The following is a 10,124-nucleotide window of genomic DNA, read 5'->3' on the forward strand; positions in this document are numbered from 1 at the left end:
CCCCACCTTTTCGAACAATGGGAATCTGTCCCAAAGCCAAAAGCAAGAATGGAAATATGGAATATGATCCCAGCGGCGATAGTTTGGAGCATATGGAAGGATCGTAACAATAGAATTTTCAAGGATGCTAATAGTAACACGAGCCTAGACGTGGATGATGTAAAATCGCTTATTTTCGTATGGGCGAAGGGTCTACCTAAATTTAGTCATTCGTCGTTTGTAGACATAGTCTGTAATTGGGAGGCGTGGATTTCGTGAGGAATCCGATAGCCTCCCTCCACTTTGTATAGTCTCTTTTCTTCTTTAATATTAATTCAAATTTTCAAAAAAAAAAAAAGAAGTTATGCGAAACCTGGCATACCCATTCTCAAACTTTAACTGCGGGTTAAATTATACAGATAACCAAGATGTCATTAAGTTATGGGAAACCTGGCATACCCATTAGCACGAACGGAACAAAAACCTAAACGTCTGTAAAGAAAACCCAATCGAGAATAGATTCTAGAATAAACAATAACTGAAAAAGTAGATCATGTTTAAGTTTCTATACTCACATATCTGATACATCGACACAGCTGATCTTATTGTCCGCCTGAAATCTTCCTTGCAAGCCACAGAACTGAGGCTCAACTGGAAGAACATGAGTCTATGATTGTAGACACGATAAGATCACTTCATCAAGAAAAAAGACACGATAAGATCAACATCAGAATCAGTATCTAAAGCCATCAAAAAGTAATTATGACTGAACTAATTACCCCCCTCAATATCAAATACAAACTTGAACCCAATTTGTAGTTGAACCTAAAGACAATCGAAATTTGAAAAATTGAGTACCTATCGAATCTGCAATAGCAATCAACTGATCAAGAATGAAAATCCAACCCATATTATAGTGCGCCTAATCAGAGAAACAATGAAGGAATCAAATCTAGATGTTTGAAACGCAAACCAAAAGCAACAAAAACAAATTAACTACAAAACCTAGATTAGTTGAAAACGAAAGAATGGAAAGGCATTGTCATAGTACAGGAAGCATGGAATAGATATCCCCCACTGGGAGATAACTTCCACTGCAACAATCAATTAAAAAAGAAAAACAGATTTCAGGTCAAGTGCTACTATTTTCCACCAGGAAATTATCCGATTTGTAGTAGCTAACACTCCACAATGCTGTCCCAATGACAAGTGGAGGAATCCCAATTGCTCAACAATTGAATCAGTAAGAAACACACAAAACAAAAACCCCACGAAATAATCAACTTCAAATTGAAAACTCGCTTAAGAGAACCAAAACTCACATTTAACTTCAGACTGCAACCCCTTTTAAGAAGATAAATTAGCTTCTCTGTACACCACTGTAGTCCTAGAATACCAACACTAGAGAAAGGGTCCACGCGACATGTTACGGACGAATTGTTAAAGAAAATTCCTCAATTTTTATGCTAGCTAGAAATTACAAGAGAACAAAAGAAATTTAAATGGTATTGTTCTTCCAAAAAAAAGCCTAAGCTAAAGGAAAGCAGAATTTTGAATAACAAAAATTCTTGAAAAAAATTGGATTAGGTAATTATGTATTAACTCCCTCATACAGAGAATACTTACGTACCAAGATAAATCTGGAAATCCCCTTCCGGAGGAAACTATAACGCGTCTTTTTTGAGTTGGTCCGAGTTAAAAATCCCTGGAAAACATCAATTTGCTTTCGTTGAGTTAGAAACTTTCTCCAACAAGGATGAAAATCAAAGATGCAAGTTTAAAAAGCCCCTTGAATGAAACAAGCTAGAATGGCGTTTTAACCCATCGCCTCTTTAACATTAACATGGCAAAATAAGACTAGACGTCCCGTCAAAGATATGCCTGAGAAAGAGAACAAGAACAAATACAAATACGTACATCAATTCAAAAAGATATGAAGAAAGAAAAGAAACTGAAAGAAGAAAGTCTAATTACATAACCCCCTTTTCAAAAATAAAAAGAACCTAGTCGTCAGATAGATCACCATTGGGAAGGTAGAGTACTTTTTCAGTATTGTAGGGTCCTGAAAAAGTACGAAGTAGATTCATTGTTTCTATATTTTCATAACTAACACCTTCATAAAGAAATAATAAGGAACAAGACTTCTACAGGACAATGGAAAACCCTGCATTTCACAAAACAATGTAGTCTCTCTAGAATAAGTACGATTTCACATCTCTGAGAAAAAATAAATGAACTTTTCATGCTTCTACAAATACCTCTCTAACAAGTATAAAAATTGAAAAAGCAAGAGAGAGAGAGAGAGAGAGAGAGAAAGAGTGAGAGAGAGAAACCCCTTCAGTTATAAAAAAAAAACTACTTAGTAATTGAAAAGGACAAAACTTTAAAGGCAAAACGGCTTGGACCTTGGACAGGAAAATCTCTTCTAAGAAATTAAATTAACGTCTCCCCGTAACAACTGTTATCCTCTGAACCAGAAAAAGGAATTCATCAGATGTTAGGGAATGGAAAGATATAAGAAGATTCTTAGCTGAAAACTGATAAGTAATTCCCAAGGACATGAGAAAAGCATGGAAAGCTGATCTTCGGGTAGAACATATGAACTAAAGAACCAAGATAGCATATAAATCCTCCTTTACAACAACAATCAAATTTCTTCTCCAGGTAGATCCTATCAACTAAGTAATACAGCTAAGAGATCGACATTAATTTATCACCTCAAAATGAGAGAAAAGTAACCAGACTGAGTGGAACAACAGAAAAACTGAAGATGAGACAATATTTCCACATTCAAAAAAAGAAAGCAGATTTCAGAGTGGGAATTCAAGTGTTACTCTTTTCTATAAGAGGATATCGTTCGATTTTTATAAACTAACAATCCTTAACGTTGCCCCTGTAAAAAGAGTGAAGGAATAACTATTAGTCAACATTCGAATGTGATAAAAACCTACACAAAAAATAAATACCTCTCTTAATAATCAGCTTGAAATAGAAAAATCTTTCCGGCTCTACCCGTTTCAGTCCCTACAAGACAATCGACCAATGTGAAGGAAGTCCAAGCCACGCAAAAGAAAAGACAACTAACAACTACAACACAGAATTGTCTAGAGGTATACCCATATGAGGCTTGGGCACAAAATCCGCTTCCGAATCGAAACTTGAGACGCACCGGCTTCCCTCCGTAAAGAAAGACTCAGTTGTCCTAAAATACCAGCAGTTAGGGAAAGGATCCAGACAACATGTTAGGGAGTGGAAGACCGAGCATATTCCTCAAGTTATGCAAGCTAGAAACAAAAAGACAGGAAATTTAAGTGATACTATTTCTCCCGAAAGGTAAAGAAGACTCAAGAGGTTGACGGGATACCAGATGTTTGAATATGACCAGGTTCCTCAAATGTTTAGATAGCTAATTAGGTAGTGACACCCTCAACACCCTCAGAGAAGAATTATACATTATAAATCAGGAAATTATGCATTATAAATCAGGAAAACCACCTAAAAACGATGCTGGATCACCTAAAAACGATGCTAGAACCAAAAAGACAGAAGAAATTTAAGGGATACTATTTCTCCCGAAAGGTAAACAAGACTCAAGAGGTTGACGGGATACCAGATGTTTGAATATGACCACGTTCCTGAAATGTTTAGATAGCTAATTAGGTAATGACACACTCAACACCCTCAAAGAAGAATTATACATTATAAATCAGGAAATTATACATTATAAATCAGGAAAACCACCTAAAAACGATGCTAGATCACCCTAGGGACAAGAAATGGTTTTGCATGTGTTCATTGTAACTTCTCCAACAAGAATAAGAACCAAAGAAGCTAAGTTCAGAGGCCCTTCACACAGGAAACTTGACAATGTTGAACACAATCCTCCTGGAAAACCAATAAACTTGGCTAAATAGGACTGACCATCCCAATATGAAGATCCCTAAGAAGGAAAAGGAACATAAATTATGTCTTAGAGTTCCATTAGACCTCATAAAGAAAGAAAAAGAAACTAAAAGAGGGAAGGTCAATCAGAAAACCCCCTTCGCAGGAAACAAAAGAACCTAGTCGTTAAATAGAACACTACTACGACACGAGAATACTGATACTTTGGGTACTGCGGAAGATCCATTGTTTCTGTATTTGCATAATTAGCACCTCTTTAAACCACTAATAAGGAAGAAGAATGTATAGAACAATAGAAGAAGGAAAACCCCCTCAATTCATAACACAGGGAAATGCCTCCCTGGGAGGAGTCCAATTCTCACATCTCGGGAATATCAAATGCATTTTGCACACTCCAACATAGATCTTTAACATGGACTAATTCTAGAGGTAAATTGAAAAGGACAAAGAGGTAAACTTCATACGGCAGAAAATCCCGTCTAACGTCTCCACTACACACTAACTCGTCCTCGAAACCAAAAAAATAACACTATATAGTTGTAAAGCATTATAAAGATTTCAAACCACAAAAACCTTCCAATGACCAATATGTCATAAAGTACGCAAAACAGCAATACCCATCACCACGAGAAGATTCACAAACAGTCATGTTCATGTTTCCATACCGACATATCTAACATCAATTAGCACTTTCAGAAGATGAAAAAAGAAAAAAAAAGGAGGAAGCAAAGGGTAAAGGACCTGGCTAGAAGCTTTAACTCCTGCTAAGACTGGACAAGAAACGAGCCGGCAGATCCTCATCATATCACAAATCCACTAGAACTGGAACACCAGTCAGCATATAACTGCAAAAGGAAGACAGAACTAAAGAAAGCAATATACCCTTATCCTCCTGGAACAAAAAAAAGTAACTTCACATAACCAATCACAGGAGACATACAAATAGCAAATAGAAAAGAGACAGCCAATTGTTCTTTTCACATCAGCACACGACCCAAATATAGATTGTGATTGTCTAAATCATGCACCCTGAAGTAATAGCAGGAAACTGTATGCCTTCAATTGGAAAATACATACGTCGCACAAAAGAAGACGAGCGCAAGTTATAACTTTCAAATCTTCACCTAAAATCCTCAGAAAAACAAAGAATGCAGAAAGAACAATTCCCCAAGATATTAAGGAAATCCCGACCAGATGGTGCAAACAAGACATAAGCCACCAGGAGAACACAAAATGTTTCTCTTAATCGCGGACAGCAGCAACTACCATAATGCGAATTCCTAAAAATAAAGAAAGGATTAACACACTGCTACACAAACAACCTAAAGTAACGACTCCCTCAAGTAAGACCAAGTCATGTTTCAACGCGATGTGTAGTCCTTGAATATGGAGGATGAAGATGAGTGTTGGATGGCAAACATCCACGGCCATTTCCTCGAATAGTTTGATGCAATTTTTCTAAGAGTATGTTGTAAAGATACCGCGGCAATACAAAAATTCAATGCACTCAAAGATAAAAAAGACAAAGAAACAAAAGTTTCAGACCAATTTTAAGGAAGAAATTTGAGCACCACACTTTTTATGATGAGAACACTTTCATGCCGCAACAGGCGGTAAATCCTAAAAGTAGGGTGAAGGAATTTAATACGCTAGCAAAGATGGACGAATTGTAAACTAAGCTTTCACAAAAGCAAAAAGTAGAAAACCCCCTTACGATTAAACAACCTCAGCTTAAATCCGGGTCCTAGAATATCAAATGCCAGTGATCATCTGAACGATCATAAACCAAAAACAAAAACTTACTCCGATGGAACAAGGACTAAACTCCCTTCTTCAAAAGAAGAACCTTACCAGTTCTCCAAGAGTTAAACCCTAATCACCGTGGGAATATGAGGAAGGGAGGTTTAGAAGAGGAAGGAAACTGAAAGTAATGAAAAGAAATTAAGCTTTTAGGGGTCAATCAAAACATTACTGCTGAAAAAAATCGGCGTGACCAGGTACGGTATGCTAAAACCTCCAACGGAGTCCCTAGAATAAGGCGGAAGAAATTGCATGTACTCAATAGTCAAATAAAGAACCTACGAACTAAAGAACCAAGTTAGCACATAAAACCTTCTTTACAACAACAAATCGCTTCTCCAAGTAGATCCCATCATCTGTAAATAAGTAATACAGCTCAGAGATCAAAATTAATTTATCCCCTCGAAATGTGGAAAAAGTAACCAGACTGAGCGGAAGAAAAGAGAAACTGATAAGACAATATATATACAACCAATAAAAAAAGTGAGCAGATTTTAGGGTGAGAGTTAAAGTATTACTCTTTTCTACATCAGCGCATCGTCAGATTTTGACAAACTAACACTCCATAACGTTGTCCCTGTAATAAGGTGAAGATATACGGTATATACCTACAAAAAAAATATACCCATTTAAATAATCAACTTGATAGAGAAAAACCCTTCAGACTCTAGATGTATTCAATCCATACAAGACAAGCCACCAAGATGAAGCCAGACCAAGACACTTAAAGAAAACACACCTAATAACTACAACACATAAAAGTTAAAGGTATACCCAAATGAAACTTCGGAAGCAACTTCATGCAAAAAATAAACTTCAGAAACAAACCTGTTGCCTGAATGAAACTTGAGACAAAACTGATTTCTCTCCATAAACCTCAGTTTACCTAAAATACCAGCAATTAAGAGAAGGGTCCAGACACAACATGTTAGGGAACGAAAATAGAGCAAATTTGTCAATATATGCAAGCTAGAAAATAAAAAGCAAACATGTAAGTGATATTGTACGACACAAGAGGATGAAGGGAATCAGATTTTTGAATATGACAGATTCCTGAAAATATTTGGATCGATGATGGTACTAACACCCTAAGAGAAGAATTTATTATAAAAAAAATATTTGTATTTGAATCCAGTGGCAATCGAAATTTCCAAAATTGAATACTATTTGCAGAAGCAATCAACTTATCAAGAACGAAAATCCAAGCCGTATTATACTACGACTAATCAGAGAAAGATTAAAGAATCAAATCTAGATGTTCAAAACGCAAACAAAAAACAACACAAAATTAACTACGAAACCCTCGAAAAGAAAAACCATGGACGAACACCCTCATAGTACAGGAAGCATATAATAGATATCGCTCACTGGAAGGTAATTTCAATTGAAACATCCAAGTAAACAAGAAGACCACTCACAAAACATTATAATGTCCTCTTGGAATGAACTTCCATGCTTCTACAGTTAAATGATAGTGTTTTGCCTAGGCACAAGAGGAAGACAAGAAGCAGATTTTTAAATGTGACAGACACCTAAAATATATTAGGGTAGGTAATTAGGTTAGGCCAGCGCTTTGGGGAAAGCTAAATAGTTTCCGGGGTGTGAAATTTTAAAGGGAATATGTAGAATTTTAGAAATTTTCCGGGGAAATAAAAAAAAACACTCCACCTCACCTCACTCTCTCTCTCCACCTCACCTCACTCTCTCTCCACCTCACCTCACTCTCTCTCCACCTCACCTCTGTCTTCTCCGATTAGGTCGCCGTGTGGAGAGAGAGAGAGAGCTGAGGTGGAGAAGTATTTTGCTTTCCCCCTAAATAAAATTGTCAAACAAAATTGACCAATTTTGACCAAGTCTTCACACCCCGGAAACTATTTAGCTTTCCCCAAAGCGCTGGCCTTAGGTTATAACACTCTCAACACCCTTGAGAGGAAACCAGATTGTGTCTTGTTGTATATCCCTGGAGACGTCAAGTGATATGGCATTTAACTAAAACTTCTCCAACATGGATAAAAAAATCAAAGAAGCAAGTTCAAAAGCCCCCTTCATATAACTTTGACAATGATGACCACAATCTTCCTAGCAAACCAATAGACTATGGCAGAATAGGACTTACCATTCCATCACGAAGATCCCTGATAAAAATAACGAAAATAAATTATTTCTGTCAATTCAAGAGACCACCTAATGAATCACCTAATGAATAAACCGAAAGAGGAAAGTTCAATGAAAAAGACTCAGTTAACAGAAAACAAAAGCACCCAGTTCTCAAATAGAACACCATAACGACTTCACTGAAATGAATTCACTAGTTTCACCGTTTCTATATTTGCGTAACTAACACCTTCATAAACTACAAATAAGGAAGAAAACTATAGAACAACAGAAGATAGGAAAACACCCCTGGCAAAAAAAAGATGGACTTTGCATGCTTCAATGATTACTCCACCTAACATGGTTAAAAATCAAAGAAGAAAGTTAAAAGACGGGAACCACCCTTCCAAGATAAACAACTCATTGGTGATTATAAAGGACAGAATCATAGAGGCAAATCCTAACAAAATTCAACAGACAAATCCTCTCTAAGGCAAATCTCTCTAAGGCGAATCCTCTCAAAGAGATGTAATTGAAGTCGACTCAAGACGCCACTCATCCTTGACCAACAAACACAAAGGAGGAATTCACATGTTAGCGGGTCATAACTCGTAAGATAGAGCAAGGTTCTTAATAGAGCATATTAGAAATTGTGAAGGAAATTTATATTGTATCGTTGCCAGATGGACATGAAACAATGTTTCAAAATTCGGTAGAGTATTCGCGCATAAAGGCAAAACGGGGACCAGATTTTTGAATATTGGAGATTCTTGAAGAATATTTGGATAGGTAATGATGTGTTAACAACTCATAGCAGCAATTATGAGAATACTTATGTAACTAAGTAAATCAGGAAAACTCCCTGTATAGGAAACTAGATCGCGTACCCTTTGAGGAGGTCCAAGTTGCAAATCCCTGGAAAATCAATTCATTTGGCCTCCGTTAATCATAATTTCTCTAACAAGAACAAAAATCAAAGAAGCAAGTTCAGAAATAAATTGATTTGGCTTTCCGTTAATCATGGTTAACTTGACAAAGTTGACCCCAGTCTTCCTAACCAATAGAATAAAGTGAGTTCATACAACTATTGAAAACACCCAGAACGAGTCGAACTAGAATGGCTTTTTAACCCATCGCCTCTTAACATTAACATGTCAGAATCAGGCTAAGAACCAAAACAAAAACAAAAACGAAGTATCAATCACTTCAAGAAGATATGAAGAAAGAAACAAAACTGAAAGAAAAAAGTTCAATTAGATAACCCCCTTTCAAAAATTAAATAACCTAGTATCACCATTGGGACGCAAGTACTTTTTAGTATTGTAGGCTCCTGAAATAGTATCAACTAGATTCATTATTTAATACTTACATAACTAACACCTTGCTAAAGCAAGAATAAGGAAGAAGACTTCTATAGGACAATAGAGATCAGCTTTCACCCTGCATTTCACAAACAATGTAATGTCTCCCTAGAATAAGCACAATTCTCACATCCCTGTGAAAAATAGAAATGAACTTTTCATGCTTCTACAAACACATCTCTCACAAGTACAAAAACTGAAAAAACAAAGAGAGAGTGAGGGAGAAAACCTGCTTCCAATATAAGAAACTCCTTCGTAATTCAAAAGAACTAAACCCAAGAATCAAACTGGCTTGGACCTCAGACAACAAAATCTCTTCTAAGAAAATAAATTAGTGTGTCCCTATAACACCTGTCAACCTGGAAACCAAACCAAAAAGGAGTTCATCACATGTTAGGTAATTACAAGATAGAGCAAGAATCTTATAATATAGCACGCTACAGACGAAAGAAAAGGAAACTGAAAACAGAAAGATCAGTCAACAAAACCTGTCACAGAAAATAAAAGAACCACAAGAATGCTTTAGAGACTGCAGGTTCCCAGAAAAGTATTCAATAAATTCACTTTCATAAAGAAACAAATAAGGTTATTACTCCCTAGAGAAAGTCCTATTCTCACAAAATAAAAGAAGTTCAAAAAGCGCCTTCACACAGTTAACTTGACAGAGCTGACACCAATCATCGTACCAGACCAATAAAATCAAATGAGTAATTATAACAGAAAAGGCCCTAAAAATACAGGAACACGCGTCGCCTCTCTGACATTTTACATTGCAAATTAAGAATAGCCTCCCCAACAAAGAGATGCCTGAGAAAGAGAACGAAAAGAACATATATAACAATTCAAGAAGATATGAAGAAAGAAAAGAAACTGAAATATGGAAAGTTCAATCAGGTAACACCCTTTCCACAAAACAAAAGAGCCTAGCCCTGAAATTGATCACCCTTTGCAAAAAGTATTAAGTAGATCCATTATGTCTATTTACAT

The 10,124-nt window shown here is 36.3% G+C and overlaps 2 long non-coding RNA genes across 7 annotated transcripts; both read right to left on the reverse strand.

The window, feature by feature from the left end:
* Nucleotides 1-493: 493 nt before the first annotated feature.
* On the reverse strand, nucleotides 494-6,281 carry LOC147557018 (uncharacterized). 6 transcript variants are annotated; one of them, XR_015233766.1, is made up of 4 exons: nucleotides 6,201-6,275; nucleotides 5,995-6,038; nucleotides 4,624-4,727; nucleotides 1,572-3,263 (listed from the first exon to the last, which is right to left on the reverse strand). It is a non-coding gene; the product is annotated as an uncharacterized LOC147557018 (long non-coding RNA). The 6 variants fall into 6 exon arrangements; XR_015233767.1 differs by adding an exon at nucleotides 494-672 and having other exon boundaries at nucleotides 1,610-3,263; nucleotides 4,624-6,275; XR_015233765.1 differs by having other exon boundaries at nucleotides 4,624-6,038; nucleotides 6,201-6,281.
* A 1,439-nt stretch (nucleotides 6,282-7,720) lies between these two features.
* Nucleotides 7,721-9,642, reverse strand: LOC147557019 (uncharacterized). Its single transcript, XR_015233770.1, has 3 exons — nucleotides 9,367-9,642; nucleotides 9,146-9,271; nucleotides 7,721-8,691 (listed from the first exon to the last, which is right to left on the reverse strand). It is a non-coding gene; the product is annotated as an uncharacterized LOC147557019 (long non-coding RNA).
* Between the last annotated feature and the right edge of the window lie 482 nt (nucleotides 9,643-10,124).

The sequence above is a fragment of the Eschscholzia californica genome, unplaced genomic scaffold (genome assembly GCF_041429995.1).
Source record: "Eschscholzia californica isolate CP2 unplaced genomic scaffold, dmEscCali1.0.p SCAF_2, whole genome shotgun sequence".
Taxonomy (NCBI): domain Eukaryota; kingdom Viridiplantae; phylum Streptophyta; class Magnoliopsida; order Ranunculales; family Papaveraceae; genus Eschscholzia; species Eschscholzia californica.